Source organism: Hyperolius riggenbachi, chromosome 2, assembly GCF_040937935.1.
Source record: "Hyperolius riggenbachi isolate aHypRig1 chromosome 2, aHypRig1.pri, whole genome shotgun sequence".
In the NCBI taxonomy this organism is placed as follows: Eukaryota; Metazoa; Chordata; class Amphibia; order Anura; family Hyperoliidae; genus Hyperolius; species Hyperolius riggenbachi.
This window is the reverse complement of record NC_090647.1, coordinates 355,119,405-355,135,902: the sequence shown is the minus strand read 5'-3', so window position 1 is coordinate 355,135,902 and position 16,498 is coordinate 355,119,405.

Sequence of the window (16,498 nt, the reverse complement as noted above, 5' to 3'; positions counted from 1 at the left end):
CGAAATCAATCGTTCTCCTCGATTCCTGTAGATCCTTCCGTGCGGAAGATTTTTCTCGATCGCCGCCAGGTCGGGAGTGCATTGATAGCGGCGTTCGAATGCCCGACGACCGACGCAATACAGCGGAGATACATTACCTGTTCCGGCTGGCGCGACTCCCCTGGTCTCCGCTGTCTTCTTCTCCTCTCCAGGGCTGCAGCTTCACTGAACTTCCTGTCCCAGCAGGAAGTTTAAACAGTAGACCGCCCCTCTACTGTTTAAACTTCCCCTGGACAGGAAGTTCAGTGAAGCAAGCAAGCCGGACAGGAGACCAGCGCGGAGAAGAAGACAGTGGAGACCGGGGGAGTCACGCCGGCCAGATCAGGTAATGTATAGCTGGTGGGCAGGCGGCGGCAGTTCCACAGATTGTGATCGGTTTCATGCTGAAATCGATCACAATCTGTTTGCAGTAAAGGCAGCCATACGATCCCTCTCTGATCAGATTCGATCAGAGAGGGATCTATCTGTTGGTGGAATCTGATGGCAAATCGACCAGTGTATGGCTACCTTTACACTTACTTCAGACTTGAGAAAGATAAACAAAAAGTGAAACCTGTGAGCCACCAATGCCACTTGGTGGTAAGCTGGAAAAATAACAAATGCTAACACAGTGGTAACTGAAGAATGATTTTATGACTGTGGATTCAAAGCCACTTTAATAACTTACAGATGTTCTGCAGCAATGGAGGTTGATCAAGCCTTGAAAGTTGTTGCCACCAATTTCTATAGATGTCATAGACTACTACTTACTACCCCTTCCGTTTACATAAAAGTAGTGTTTGAACCCACTGTGGTACCATACCCTCATGAGAATTGTTTAAATACTATTTTATTGTATTGAACTATAGTTTACACAACTAACTGTTGGTTTCTCTTAGAAGATCTTCAAAATATTTTAATGATAATTTGATATTGCAAACTTGCTGACCTAGAGCTTTCCTGTTTGCCCTCTTCCCCAATCCACAGCAAAGTATGTGTCGCTAGTCTGCATTCTGTAGACAACTTGTCTTTGAATGTACCCCAAAAATTGATTCCCAATACCTGTGGGCAACAGTAATTGTGCGAGTGATTCACCTCACGGTTACTTTAACACATGTTGCGTCACAGTACTCTGTCCTGCTGCTCCCCCACCGCAGCTCACTGCAGTGGCCATTAGTCTTTATGAGACTGGCCACGGTATGACACCATGCCATGGAAGTGCTACGAGCACCACAAGGTAACGCAGAAGCTGCAGTGCATTACCCTGCGATTACCGGAAATAAACCGGAAGTCTGTGTGACTTTCCTATGCTGTTGTGGTGCGTGTTTCGGTGTGACTTTCCTACGCCATTGTGGTGGGTGTTCCAGTGTGACTTTTCTACGCCATTGCAGTGCGTGTTCCGGTGTGACTTTTCTACACCATTGTGGTGCATGTTCCGGTGTGACTTTCCTACGCCATTGTGACATGTGTTCCGGTGTGATTTTTCTACGCCATTGTAGTGCGCGTTCCGGTGTGACTTTTCTATGCCCTTGTGCGTTTTCCGGTGTGACTTTCCTACGCTGTTGTGGTGCATGTTCCGGTGTGACTTTCCTACACCGTTGTGGTGGGTGTTCCAGTGTGACTTTTCTAAGCCATTGCAGTGCGTGCTCCGGTGTGACTTTTCTACGCCGTTTTGCTGCGTATTCTGATGTGACTTTTCTACACCATTGTGGTGTGTATTCTGGAGTAACTTTTCTACACCATTGTGGTGCATGTTCCGGTGTGACTTTCCTACGCTGTTGTGCCGCGTGTTCCGGTGTGACTTTTCTATGCCGTTGTGGTGCGTGTTCCGGTGTGACTTTTCTACACCATTGTGGTGCGAGTTCTGGTGTGTCTTTCCTAAGCTGTTGTGGTGCCTGTTCCGGTGTGACTTTTCTATGCTGTTGTGGAGAGTGTTCCGGTGTGACTTTCCTATGCTATTGTGGTGCATGTTCTGGTGTGACTTTCCTACGCTATTGTGGTGCGTGTCCTGGTGTGACTTTCCTACGCTATTGTGGTGCGTGTTCCGGTGTGACTTTCCTACACCATTGTGGTGCATGTTCCGGTGTGACTTTCCTACACCATTGTGGTGCGTGTTCCGGTGTGACTTTCCTACACCATTGTGGTGCATGTTCCGGTCTGACTTTTCTATGCCGTTGTGGCGCATGTTCCGGTCTGACTTTTCTATGCCGTTGTGGCGCATGTTCCGGTGTGACTTTTCTACGCCATTGTGACGTGTGTTCCGGTGTGATTTTTCTACGCCATTGTAGTGCGCGTTCCGGTGTGACTTTTCTATGCGTTTTCTGGTGTGACTTTCCTACGCTGTTGTGGTGCATGTTCCGGTGTGACTTTCCTACACCGTTGTGGTGGGTGTTTTAGTGTGACTTTTCTAAGCCATTGCAGTGCGTGCTCCGGTGTGACTTTTCTACACCGTTTTGCCGCGTATTCTGATGTGACTTTTTTACACCATTGTAGTGTGTATTCTGGTGTAACTTTTCTACACCATTGTGGTGCATGTTCCGTGTGACTTTCCTACGCTGTTGTGCCACGTGTTCCGGTGTGACTTTTCTATGCCGTTGTGGTGCGTGTTCCGGTGTGACTTTTCTACACCATTGTGGTGCTTGTTCTGGTGTGTCTTTCCTATGCTATTGTGGTGCGTGTTCTGGTGTGACTTTCCTACACCATTGTGGTGCGTGTTCCAGTGTGTCTTTCCTACGCTGTTGTGGTGACTGTTCCAGTGTGACTTTTCTATGCCATTGTGGTGTATGTTCCGGTGTGATTTTTCTACGCCATTGTGGTGCGTGTTCCGGTGTGACTTTCCTATGCTGTTGTGGTGCGTGCTCCGGTGTGACTTTTCTACACCATTGTGGTGCTTGTTCTGGTGTGTCTTTCCTATGCTATTGTGGTGCGTGTTCTGGTGTGACTTTCCTACGCTATTGTGGTGCGTGTTCTGGTGTGACTTTCCTACGCTATTGTGGTGCGTTTTCTGGTTGTGACTTTTCTACACCATTGTGGTTCGTGTTCTGGTGTGTCTTTCCTATGCTATTGTGGTGCGTGTTCCGGTGTGTCTTTCCTACGCTATTGTGGTGTGTGTTCCAGTATGATTTTTCTACGCCATTGTGGTGCATGTTCCAGTGTGACTTTTCTATGCCATTGTGGTGCATGTTCCGGTGTTATTCTTCTACGCCATTGTGGTGTGTGTTCCTTTTTGAATTTTCTACACCATTGTGGTGCGTGTTCCGGTGTGACTTTCCTATGCTATTGTGGTGCATGTTCTGGTTTAACTTTTCTACAACACTGTGGTGTGTGTTCCGGTGTGACTTTTCTACACCATTGTGGTGCATGTTCTGGTGTGTCTTTCCTACGCTATTGTGGTGCATGTTCCGGTGTGACTTTTCTACGCCGTTGTGCCACGTGTTCCGGTGTGACTTTTCTACACCATTGTGGTGCGTGTTCCGGTGTGACTTTCCTATGCTATTGTGGTGCATGTTCTGGTTTAACTTTTCTACAACACTGTGGTGTGTGTTCTGGTGTGACTTTTCTACATCATTGTGGTGCGTGTTCCGGTGTGACTTTTCTACGCCGTTGTGCCACGTGTTCCGGTGTGACTTTTCTACACCATTGTGGTACGTGTTCCGATGTGACTTTTCTATGCCATTGTGGAGCATGTTCCGGTGTGACTTTCCTACGCTATTGTGGTGCTAGTTCCGGTGTGACTTTCCTACACCATTGTGGTGCGTGTTCCAGTGTGTCTTTCCTACGCTGTTGTGGTGACTGTTCCGGTGTGACTTTTCTATGCCATTGTGGTGTATTTTCCGGTGTGATTTTTCTACGCTGTTGTGGTGCGTGTTCTGGTGTGACTTTCCTATGCTGTTGTGGTGCATGTTCCGGTGTGACTTTTCTATGCCATTGTGGTGCATGTTCCAGTGTGATTTTTGTACGGCATTGTGGTGCGTGTTCCTTTTTGAATTTTCTACACCATTGTGGTGCATGTTCCGGTGTGACTTTGCTACGCTATTGTGGTGCATGTTCTGGTTTAACTTTTCTATAACACTGTGGTGTGTGTTCCGGTGTGACTCTTCTACACCACTGTGGTGCGTGTTCTGGTGTGTCTTTCCTACGCTATTGTGGTGCATGTTCTGGTGTGACTTTTTTACGCCGTTGTGCCACGTGTTCCGGTGTGACTTTTCGACACCATTGTGGTGCGTGTTCCGATGTGACTTTTCTATGCCATTGTGGAGCATGTTCCGGTGTGACTTTCCTACGCTATTGTGGTGCTAGTTCCGGTGCGACTTTCCTACGCTACTGTGGTGCTAGTTCCGGTTTGACTTTCCTACACCATTGTGGTGCGTGTTCCGGTGTGACTTTTCTATGCTTTTGTGGTGCGTGTTCCGGTGTGACTTTCGTACGCTATTGTGGTGCGTGTTCCGGTGTGACTTTTCTATGCCATTGTGGTACGTGTTCTGGTGTGATTTTTCTACGCCATTGTGGTTCGTGTTCCGGTGTGACTTTCCTATGCTGTTGTGGTGCGTGTTCCGGTGTGACTTTCCCATGCTGTTGTGGTGCGTGTTCCGGTGTGACTTTTCTATGCCATTGTGGTGCATGTTCCAGTGTGACTTTTCTACGCCATTGTGGTGCATGTTCCGGTGTGATTTTTTCTACGCCATTGTGGTGCGTGTTCCGGTGTGACTTTCCTACGCTGTTGTAGTGCATGTTCCGGTGTGACTTTTCTATGCCATTGTGGTGCATGTTCCGGTGTGATTTTTCTACGCCATTGTGGTGCGTTTTCCGGTGTGACTTTCCTACGCTGTTGTGGTGCATGTTCCGGTGTGATTTTTCTATGCCATTGTGGTGCACGTTCCGCTGTGATTTTTCTATGCCATTGTGGTGCGTGTTCCTTTTTGAATTTTCTACACCATTGTGGTGCGTGTTCCGGTGTGACTTTCCTACGCTATTGTGGTGCGTGTTCTCGTGTGACTTTTCTACACCATTGTGGTGCTTGTTCCGGTGTGATTTTTCCACGCCATTGTGGTGCATGTTCCTTTTTGAATTTTCTGCGTGTTCCGGTGTGTCTTTCCTACGCTATTGTGGTGTGTGTTCCGGTGTGTCTTTCCTACGCTATTGTGGTGCGTGTTTCGATGTGACTTTTCTATGCCATTTTGCCGCACGTTCCAGTGTGACTTTTCTACACCATTGTGGTGCGTGTTCCGGTGTGACTTTTCTATGCCGTTGTGGAGCGTGTTCTGGTGTGACTTTCCTACGCTATTGTGGTGCTAGTTCCGGTGTGACTTTCGAACACCATTGTGGTGCGTGTTCCGGTGTGACTTTTCTATGCCATTGTGGTGTGTGTTCCGGTGTGTCTTTCCTATGCTGTTGTGGTGTGTGCTCTGATGTGACTTTTCTACGCTATTGTGGTGCATGTTTTGGTTGTGACTTTTCTACACCATTGTGGTGCGTGTTCCAGTGTGTCTTTCCTACGCTGTTGTGGTGCATATTCCGGTGTGACTTTTCTATGCCATTGTGGTGCGTGTTCCTTTTTGAATTTTTTACACCATTGTGGTGCGTGTTCCGGTGTGACTTTCCTATGCTATTGTGTTGCATGTTCTGGTTTAACTTTTCTACACCATTGTGGTGGGTGTTCCAGTGGGACCATTCTACACCATTGTGGTGCGTGTTTCGATGTGACTTTTCTATGCCGCTGTGGAGCGTGTTCCGGTGTGACTTTCCTATGCCATTGTGGTGCTAGTTCCAGTGTGACTTTCCTGTGCTATTGTGGTGCGTGTTCCGTTGCGTCTTTCCTACGCCATTGTGGTGCGTGTTCCGGTGTGACTTTTCTACGCCGTTGTGCCGCGTGTTCCAGTGTGACTTTTCTACACCATTGTGGTGCGTGTTCCGATGTGACTTTTGTATGCCATTGTGGAGCATGTTCCGGTGTGACTTTCCTACACTATTGTGGTGCTAGTTCCAGTGTGACTTTCCTACGCCATTGTGGTGCTAGTTCCAGTGTGACTTTCCTGTGCTATTGTGGTGCGTGTTCCGTTGCGTCTTTCCTACGCCATTGTGGTGCGTGTTCCGGTGTGACTTTTCTACGCCGTTGTGCCGCGTGTTCCAGTGTGACTTTTCTACACCATTGTGGTGCGTGTTCCGATGTGACTTTTGTATGCCATTGTGGAGCGAGTTCCGGTGTGACTTTCCTACACTATTGTGGTGCTAGTTCCGGTGTGATTTTCCTACACCATTGTGGTGCGTGTTTTGGTGTGACTTCTCTACGCCATTGTGGTGTGTCTTTCCTATGCTGTTGTGATGCGTGTTCCGGTGTGACTTTTCTACGCTATTGTGGTGCATGTTCAGGTTGTGACTTTTCTACACCATTGTGGTGCGTGTTCCAGTGTGTCTTTCCTACGCTGTTGTAGTGCGTGTTCCGGTGTGACTTTTCTACGCCATTGTGGTGCGTGTTCCAGTGTGTCTTTCCTATGCTGTTGTGGTGCATGTTCCGGTGTGACTTTTCTATGCCATTGTGGTGCGTGTTCCTTTTTAAATTTTCGACACCATTGTGGTTCGTGTTCCGGTGTGTTTTTCCTACGCTATTGTGGTGCATGTTCTGGTTTAATTTTTCTACACCATTGTGGTGGGTGTTCCAGTGGAACCTTTCTACACCACTGTGGTGTGTGTTCCGATTTGACTTTTCTACACCATTGTGGTGCGTGTTCCGATATGACTTTTCTATGCCGTTGTGGAGCGTGTTCCGTTGTGACTTTCCAATGCTATTGTGGTGCTAGTTCCGGTGTGACTTTCCTAAACCATTGTGGTGCGTGTTCTGGTGTGACTTTCCTACGCTATTGTGGTGCGTGTTCTGGTGTGACTTTCCTACGCTATTGTTGCGTGTTCTGGTTGTGACTTTTCTACACCATTGTGGTGCGCTTTCCAGTGTGTCTTTCAATGCTGTTATGGTGCATGTTCCGGTGTGACTTTCCTACGCTGTTGTGGTGCATGTTCCGGTGTGAATTTTCTATGCCATTGTGGTGCGTGTTCCGGTGTGATTTTTGTACGCTATTGTGGTGCGTGTTCCGGTGTGATTTTTCTACGCTTTTGTGGTGCGTGTTCCGGTGTGACTTTCCTATGCTGTTGTGGTGCATGTTCCGGTGTGACTTTCCTATGCTGTTGTGGTGCATGTTCCGGTGTGACTTTCCTATGCTGTTATGGTGCATGTTTTGGTGTGACTTTTCTATGCCATTGTGGTGCGTGTTCCTTTTTGAATTTTCTACACCATTGTGGTGTGTGTTCCGGTGTGTCTTTCCTATGCTGTTGTGGTGCGTGTTCCGGTGTGACTTTTCTATGCTATTGTGGTGTATGTTCTGGTTGTGACTTTTCTACACCATTGTGGTGCGTGTTCCAGTGTGTCTTTCCTACGCTGTTGTGGTGCATGTTCCGGTGTGACTTTCCTATGCTGTTGTGGTGCATGTTCCGGTGTGACTTTCCTATGCTGTTATGGTGCATGTTTTGGTGTGACTTTTCTATGCCATTGTGGTGCGTGTTCCTTTTTGAATTTTCTACACCATTGTGGTGTGTGTTCCGGTGTGTCTTTCCTATGCTGTTGTGGTGCATGTTCCGGTGTGACTTTTCTATGCCATTGTGGTGCGTGTTCCTTTTTGAATTTTCTACACCATTGTGGTTCGTGTTCCAGTGTGTTTTTCCTACGCTATTGTGGTGCATGTTCTGGTTTAATTTTTCTACACCATTGTGGTGGGTGTTCCAGTGGAACCTTTCTTCACCACTGTGGTGTGTGTTCCGATTTGACTTTTCTACACCATTGTGGTGCGTGTTCCGATATGACTTTTCTATGCCGTTGTGGAGCGTGTTCCGTTGTGACTTTCCAATGCTATTGTGGTGCTAGTTCCGGTGTGACTTTCCTAAACCATTGTGGTGCGTGTTCTGGTGTGACTTTTCTAAGCCGTTGTGGTGCGTGTTCTGGTGTGACTTTCCTACGCTATTGTGGTGCGTGTTCTGGTTGTGACTTTTCTACACCATTGTGGTGCGTGTTCCAGTGTGTCTTTCCAATGCTGTTGTGGTGCATGTTCCGGTGTGAATTTTCTATGCCATTGTGGTGCGTGTTCCGGTGTGATTTTTCTACGCTATTGTGGTGCGTGTTCCGGTGTGACTTTCCTATGCTGTTGTGGTGCATGTTCCGGTGTGACTTTCCTATGCTGTTGTGGTGCATGTTCCGGTGTGACTTTCCTATGCTGTTTTGGTGCATGTTCTGGTGTGACTTTTCTATGCCATTGTGGTGCATGTTCCTTTTTGAATTTTCTACACCATTGTGGTGCGTATTCCGGTGTGACTTTCCTATGCTAATGTGGTGCGTGTTCTAGTGTTACTTTCCTGCGCTATTGTGGTGCGTGTTCTGGTGTGACTTTCCTACGCTATTGTAGTGCATGTTCTGGTTTAACTTTTCTACACCATTGTGGTGGGTGTTCCAGTGGGACTTTTCTACACCACTGTGGTGTGTGTTCCGGTGTGACTTTTCTACACCATTGTGGTGCGTGTTCCGGTGTGTCTTTCCTACGCTGTTGTGGTACGTGTTCCGGTGTGACTTTTCTATGCCATTGTGGTGCATGTTTTGGTGCAACTTTTCTATGCCCTTGTGGTGTGTGTTCCGGTGTGATTTTTCTACGCCATTGTGGTGCGTTTTCTGGTTTGACTTTGCTATGCCGTTGTGGTGCATGTTGCTGCGTGACTTTTTTACGCCGTTGTGGTGGGTGTTTCGGTTTGACTTTGCTACGCCGTTGTGGTGCGTGTTCCGGTTTGTCTTTGGTACGCCATTGTGGTGCATGTTGCTGCGTGCCTTTTTTACGCTATTGTGGTGCGTGTTCCGGTTTGACTTTCTACACCATTGTGGTGCGTGTTCCAGTGTGACTTTTCTATGCCGTTGTGGTGCGTGTTCCGGTGTGACTTTTCTACGCCATTGTGGTGTGATCTACCGCACCACAGTAGTGTGCAACAAGCCTTACTGTGCAGAATGATATTTTGTGAAAGTGCCCAGCTCAAATTTCCTTTTTAGGTATCAGCATCCAATAATCATGTGACCGAAAGTTCAAATTATAAAGTGCTTGCTAGGATAATTATACATTTTAATTTAACTAAGTGCATTTATGTTCAGATTGATATCTGGAGTTCATTTTTCATTTATAAAAGAAAAATAATAATAGAGGTTTTATACTATATGGCAAATAAAACATACATCTTTTAAATTCAGCTTTAAAGGAAACTCGAGGTGTGAGGGATGTGGAGGCTGTCATATTTATTTCATTTTAAACAATACCAGTTGCCTGGCAGTCCTACTGATCCTGCATCTCTAATACTGGATACACACGGTGCTAAATTTCCCGTTCGATTCCCGGCCGCTCGATTATTTCCGACATGTCCGATTAGCGTTTAGATGTATTGTTAGGTCGATTCGGCATACTTTACATGAGAATCGACCTATCAATCATCGAAATGTGATCGTAAATGCTCGGAAATAATCGAGCGGCCGGGAATTGAGCAGGAAATCGAGTGCGGGAACGCACCGTGTGTATCCAGCATTATACTTTTAGCCATAGACCCTGAACAAGCATGCGGCAGATCAGGTACTCTGACTCAGATGACTTGGGTTTTACTGGATTAGCCATACGCTTGTTCCAGGGTTTTGACTTAGACACTACTTATGCCAGAAGATCAGCAGGGCTGCCAGGCAACTGGCATTGTTTACAAGGAAATAGATACGGCCACATAAATATTTTTTTCTCACCTGTAGTCTAGAAGCAAAAATATCAGTCTACTGTACATCTAATCTAAAAAAAAATCCTGCTTGCTGATCAGCACTTAGAACATATATTCAGTCATCAGTCTGCTGCACGTTAGCTAATCTCTCGGCTAACCTGCCAAACCCCATGTGAGAATGAGAGCATGGAACATTCACACACCCACTTTCAGTTTCCATTGGAAACAACATTTGGTTGAGATTTATACTTGTCCTAATAAGGGCTATCTGCTTGCAAGGCATCTTCTCTATTCAACTTTATGCAAACACATTTTATCTTAGTAATGCCTCACTAGACAGAGTGTTTATATAACTAATTTCTCTGTTGTTTCACTGCAGAGATCTGCTCCTCAGTGCACATGTGTTGGTCTTTCATGGAAATGTTGCAGCCTGAAATCACATCTATCATCTGTGTGAGTTATGATTGTGTGAGAGGAGCTACAGTTTGTAAAATCAGTAGGATGTTTGGGGTTATACAGGCTAAATGACTGCTTGAGGGTATGATAGGATGTTTAGAGCACATACAGAATATTCACAAGTGCTTCTTCTGAGCAGCCATGTTAGCAAATAGGGACCGGCAGAAGTAATAGTTGTTCAAAGCAAGTGAGAAAGAGAAAATTGCTTGAACTAAACAGTTCCTGGCTAAGGAGGAGTTGTTAGAAATATTTAAAGAACCACTCCAGCGAAAAAAAAAGTAAGCAGTTAAAATCTTACAGAGTGGACAGGTTTTGGACTAGTCCATCTCCTCATGGGCGATTCTCAGGATTTTCTTAGTTTTTAAAAGAATTTCCGAACGGCAGTTTAACTGCCAAAATAATAAGATACCAGCAAGCCTCCCTACTCACTTGCACACTATTTTGTCAGTTAGACTTTGCAACTGCCATTCTGGAAATGCTTTGGAAAACAAATAAAAAACCCTAAGGGCCGTTTTCCACTACTAAAGTGATACGAATGCGGCTACCTAGCGGCATCACATCACTTCTGCCGCCTGCGTCACTTCCGCATCTCCCGATGCGGAAGTTAATTGAAGAGATAGGACACGGTTGCAGCCATGCGAGAATCTGCAGCATGTTGCAGATTCTCGGATGGCACCGCTCCGCACAACATGCACGCAGTGGAAACTCTGCATGTGTTTCAGCATACACGCGGTGCGATGTGGCTATGTCTAAAACCTGTTGGTCCTTTCAATCTCTTGAATGGTTTCTAGTATCTTATTGCAATCAATTCAGGACCACCTGGACTTATTTTATCCTTTCCAATCCCGTATCGGACTATGGCTGTCATTGGCATTTGCCTCCTCAAAGTCAGACATAGTCTGACACAGGAAAACTGGCTGCCACTAGATGGCGCTGTTGCCAGATAAAATCTGGCACAGTGCCGCCCTCTTAAAGAGAACCCGAGGTGTGTTTAAAGAATGTTATCTGCATACAGAGGCTGGATCTGCCTATACAGCCCAGCCTCTGTTGCTATCCCAAACCCCACTAAGGTCCCCCAGCACTGTGCAATCCCTCATAAATCACAGTCGTGCTGTGAGGCTCTGTTTACATCTGTAGTGTCAGTCTCAGCTGCTCCCCCGCCTCCTGCATAGCTCCGGTCCCTGCCTCCGTCCCTTACCTCCAATCAGCAGGGAGGGAAGGGATGCAGGCGGGGACTGGAGTTCTGCAGGAGGCGGGGAGAGCAGCAGACTGACACTATAGAGATAAACACAGCCAGCTCTGACAAGCTGTTTGTCAGCAGCATGGCTGTGATTTATGAGGGATTGCAGAGTGCAGGAGGTCCTTAGGGGGGTTTGGGATAGCAACAGAGGCTGGGCTGTATAGGCAGATCCAGCCTCTGTATGCAGATAATATTCTTCAAACCCACCTCGGGTTCTCTTTAAGATCAAAGTGCCAGCTAAGTACGACTGACACTTTGATCGCAGCCTGCCCCAGCCCCTGCACCACGTAATATAAATATTATTATATAGGCTCATTTGGGCTGATTACTAGGGTTGCCGTAGCCAGAAGTAGTGCAGTATATTGTCAACCTATGTGGATCAAAGTGTTAAACAAAGTCTAAGGGCTGGTGCACACCAAGAGCTTTTCTGAGCGTTTTTAAAGGGACCCCGAGCACTTAATAAAAATGAAATTTCCACTTACCTGGGGCTTCCTCCAGCCCACCGTAGGCCCGCAAGGTCCCCCTGGAATCCGCCTGGCTTCTCTCCTGGTCCCCAGGTGGCCGCTCCGTTAGCAGAGGACTTCGCCCTGAAGTCGTCCAGTCTGCTTCCCTCTTCCTGATGAGTGTACTCATGCCGGCCGGTTACGCATCATCACATATATATTCAATATTAAAGAACTACGCATGTGCAGGACTCTCACGCGTAGCCGTCCAGCGTGAGTACGCTCATCAGGAAGAGGGAAGCAGACCGGACTACTTCAAGCTGAAGTCGTCTGCTAACAGAGCCGCCAGCTGGGGACCGGGAGAGGAGCCAAGAGGACGCTGGGGAACCTTGTGGCCTACGGTGGGCTGGAGGAAACCCCAGGGGAGTGGAAATTTCATCTTTAAAAACACTAGCGCTTTGAAAAGCACTTGGCTAATGTATTTTAATGGGATGGATCACACTAGGCATGCTTAGAATCGCCTTAAAAAATAACTTCAAAAAGCGCTTCTCTAAGCGTTTGCTTTTACGTTAGCTCTTTTTGGTGTGCACTGGCCCTAATGCTTCGATCCTCTCCAGCACCACACAGCGCAGCGTAATAATGAAATTACGCAGATACAGGTGCAGAGCTAGAGGATATGAGCTGGCACTGGACTCACCACTGATACAAGGACACCTACTCACTGTAGTGTGAAGAGGTCCAGACCCTCCGGATCTCTGCCGCCACCATGCATCACCCATGTCCTCCACAGTACACAGGAAAAGAAATAAGTGCCGGGGGACGTGGGTGATCAGGAAAAAGGATTGTAAAGGGTTAAAAAAACATTTTTATTGCAAGTACATGCATGCATCTGTCATTGCATGCCTGATTTATTGGCCAATGCTCTGCACTATGTTCCAGTATGATCCAAGCAAAAGCTGGAGTCTTTTCCATCTAATGGCAGACAAGTTTTTAAAAAATAAATAAAATCTAGTCTAGTTTTTTGAATCACGTACTGTGTGTTTCCATCCTCAGCTTCTTTCAGAATTCTGGCATGGTTGGTGACAATGAGGAAGCACTGCCCACAACTGTAACAGCATTGGCTTAATTTCTAGATTATAAAACGGTGTCTTATGTAGTCGTGGATTGCTGTCTAAGCTGCTGTAGATGACCTAAAGTGGCAATGGTCATGTATTTGTTGTTTTGCTTGCCATGTGACCAATGCAGCCATTGACTTTCTAATCACTGTTACACACATTTCCTCAGCATCACCTTCCTGTGTAACAAGGAAAGCCTTTACCTACAATAGCATACTGGCAAGCTTCTTGTGTGCATGTAAGGGACAGATATCTCAGGCTAACCAGCTGGGACAAAGGGAAACATTGATTCGGTGCTTCTTCAACCAAATGCTATACAATAAAAATATAGTGTTTATGCTAATTGAACTTATAAATGCAAATAAATTAGGAAGATTAATATATGAAAATGTATTTAAAAACAAACAAACATTTTTTATGTTTATTGGTATAAAGGGTAACTGTTGTTCAAAATTCAAAGTGCTCTGGTTATGATTCAAGTTTAATACCGGAGTGCACATCAACTAAGTACAGCAAATACTTTATATTACATATATATGAACATTTCAGCGCACATCCTCTAAGTGTATTAGTGTCTATAGTCCATTGTTCCCCAGCCTTGAATACATATCCTATAGTCTCTGATGCTGTTTTTCCTTCTTGAAATTCCACCACCTTGTAGCACCCAACAGGAAACGCACTCACCAATTTTGATGTGACCACTGTCAGACTGGTCATACAGCGCATATATCCAGGGTGCCCCGGTGCATCAGGCCCTGTTCTCTCTTTTCATTACATGTATTCCAGATACCTCAAATGAAAATCTCCCATAGCGTAATCCAGTTTAAAATCACTTATGCTTTATTAAAAATCTGCACTCACATGTAGCCAGATGTAATAAGCGCATAGAGTTTTTCTTTACGGGCTCTCCCCTGTTGCCAAGCCGGGCTGTGCCACACGCTGTAATCCACGCGATTACGCGGTCTCCGACGCTACTGCAAACTTCCTGGTGTGTCCAATCCCTGCTCGACTAGTTTCGTCACTTCCTCATGACTCATCAGGAGCATGGGGATTGGACGTTCTACCAGGATACTTAGTTCAGATGTCCTCACTCCATTGGCTGTTCCCCGCGGCTTTCCTATTGGTTGCCGCTCGCTGCTATTCTCTATTCTGTCTACGCCCACTAATGACGTCCGCGCGCAGACGCGCTGATACTACCCAGCGCTATCCATGCCTCCACTTTCTTATTGGCCACATTATACCTACACTACTCCTATTGGCCACTTTCCAAATGAAGTTTGCTACTATCACTGCACAGCGCTGATTAAAGGGGTAGACCCGTTTACAACAATATGTATTACATTACATAAAACCAGTCACATTCTCATATTTTCATATTAAGTCACTAATCATCATCATCTTAGTTGTTTCTTAGCCATGCCCCCTTCCAGTTAGGTATACAATCTAGAGCCAGTTCTTCCATACACATAAGATCAAGCTCTATCCTTCTGTCAAATCTTTTACCACATGTTCAGCAATAGTTTTATCCCCCATAATTGATTACCCTTCATTGCCTCCCATGGTCCCCAAGCCCAGACAACAGACATAGGTCACATCATCATCCTCTGTTTAATTGTCCGCAATGAAACAGTTTAAGTCCAGTTCTACATTATGACCCCCTGGTTTCATACACCCCATTCCATATATCCATCTTGTCTCTCTCATTGATATCTGTCTAACTTTGTGGCATCCTCTCCAACTGTATTTAACCTTTTCCAGTCCACAGAAGAACAGGTGTTTTGGGTCACTATTATGTATTTTACTGAAATGATCTGATACACTGTGACCACTGAAACTCCTTTCAATGTTTCTAATATGCTCCTGTACTCTAGCTTTCATTGTCCTAGTGGTTTTCCACAACTACACCACAACATATACACTACACCCAAGCTGTTACACATAATGTTCTGTAAAATTTTGAATTTACGACCATTACTAAATAATATGACCTCCGTTTTCTTACTACCATTGGCCTCCTCGCATGCTTGACATCCTCTACAAGGAAAAAATCAATTTTGTTTTCAAAAGGGCAACTTGTTCTCTTTAGGCCCCTCCACCAAACTGGGGACCAAGATCTGTTTCAAAATGGGAGCCTTTCGATATACAAATCTAGGTCGCTCGGGCAATATACCCCTAAGAGTTCTGTCTTGCTGCAGTATACCCCAATGTTTCCTAAATATACTTTTCACTTGTCTATACTGATTTGAAAAATCAGATATAAATGGGACCTCCACCCCCGTCCCTCTATTCCTCCCTCCTCCTTAGATGAGTGATTTTTTATCCCTTTTTCCTACTGTATATCTATTATCTCTTTGTATAAATCGTCTTCTCTATATCTCTTTTCTGTGAATGTGTCCACTAATTTCTGTGATTGTGCCATATAGTCTTCTAATTTTGTGCAGTTCCTTCGTATACGTGTAAACTGCCCCCTTGCTCAGCTGACTGTCGTGATGTCACCTCACCATTTCCTCCCTCACCCAAGGTTCTTTTTTTGCAGCATTTGTTACAAAGTTGAAGGAAGTTCTTTTTTAGGTACAATATAGACTATGCCTAATTGGGCATTGATGTGCAGCATCATTTTTTAGTCTGCAATTCTTTGGTCAGTTTGATACATAAATAGAAGGAAAGTCCGCTCAACCAAATGGCTTAAAAGTCCAATATTTATTGGCAAATCCAAATATATTGGTGTTTCCTTTTTAAAATGAGTTTGATACACAGTATACTTGGTGAAATGGCTGCGATTAGCATTTTAATTGACTGTATATTTAAAAAAAGGTTTACTGCTTATGTTATGCGTACATTCAGTTGAGAGTAAAAAATCTGCTATAAATATTAAATGAGTCAACATGGGGAAACAAGTGCAAAAGTTACACCCTTGTTACATTCTCAGCTTACTAAGTACTGTATCCTGACTCTTGTGTTTTTCCTTGAGACACATTCTGTGCTTGTATTCATTTTTATTTGGAAATTTTACGAGCTTTTTTTCATCAAGGTGAAACATATGCAAACAGTTAGTTGGGGAACGTTCAGCGTAATGATTAATTATGTTTTCTTTGTGATGTTTGTTTAACCGCAGAACTGACCATTCTACTCCACCACTTTTATTATTCTGGTTACGGTTTTTGCACTTGCCACCACTTAACTGCCAATTATACTAGAATAACACACAGTGATTTTTTAAATTGCAAATCCTTCTGTTAAACCAGTGTCTGCATTACGTCTAGACTTGGCATCTCTTAAACAAGATGGTGTTCTGACCTTTTAAAGGGGAACTGAAGAGAGAGGTATATGGAGGCTGTCATGTTTATTTCCTTTTAGACAACACCAGTTGCCTGGCAGCCCTGCTGATCCTCTGCCTCTAATACTATTAGCCATAGCCCCTGAACAAGCATGCAGCAGATCAGGTGTTT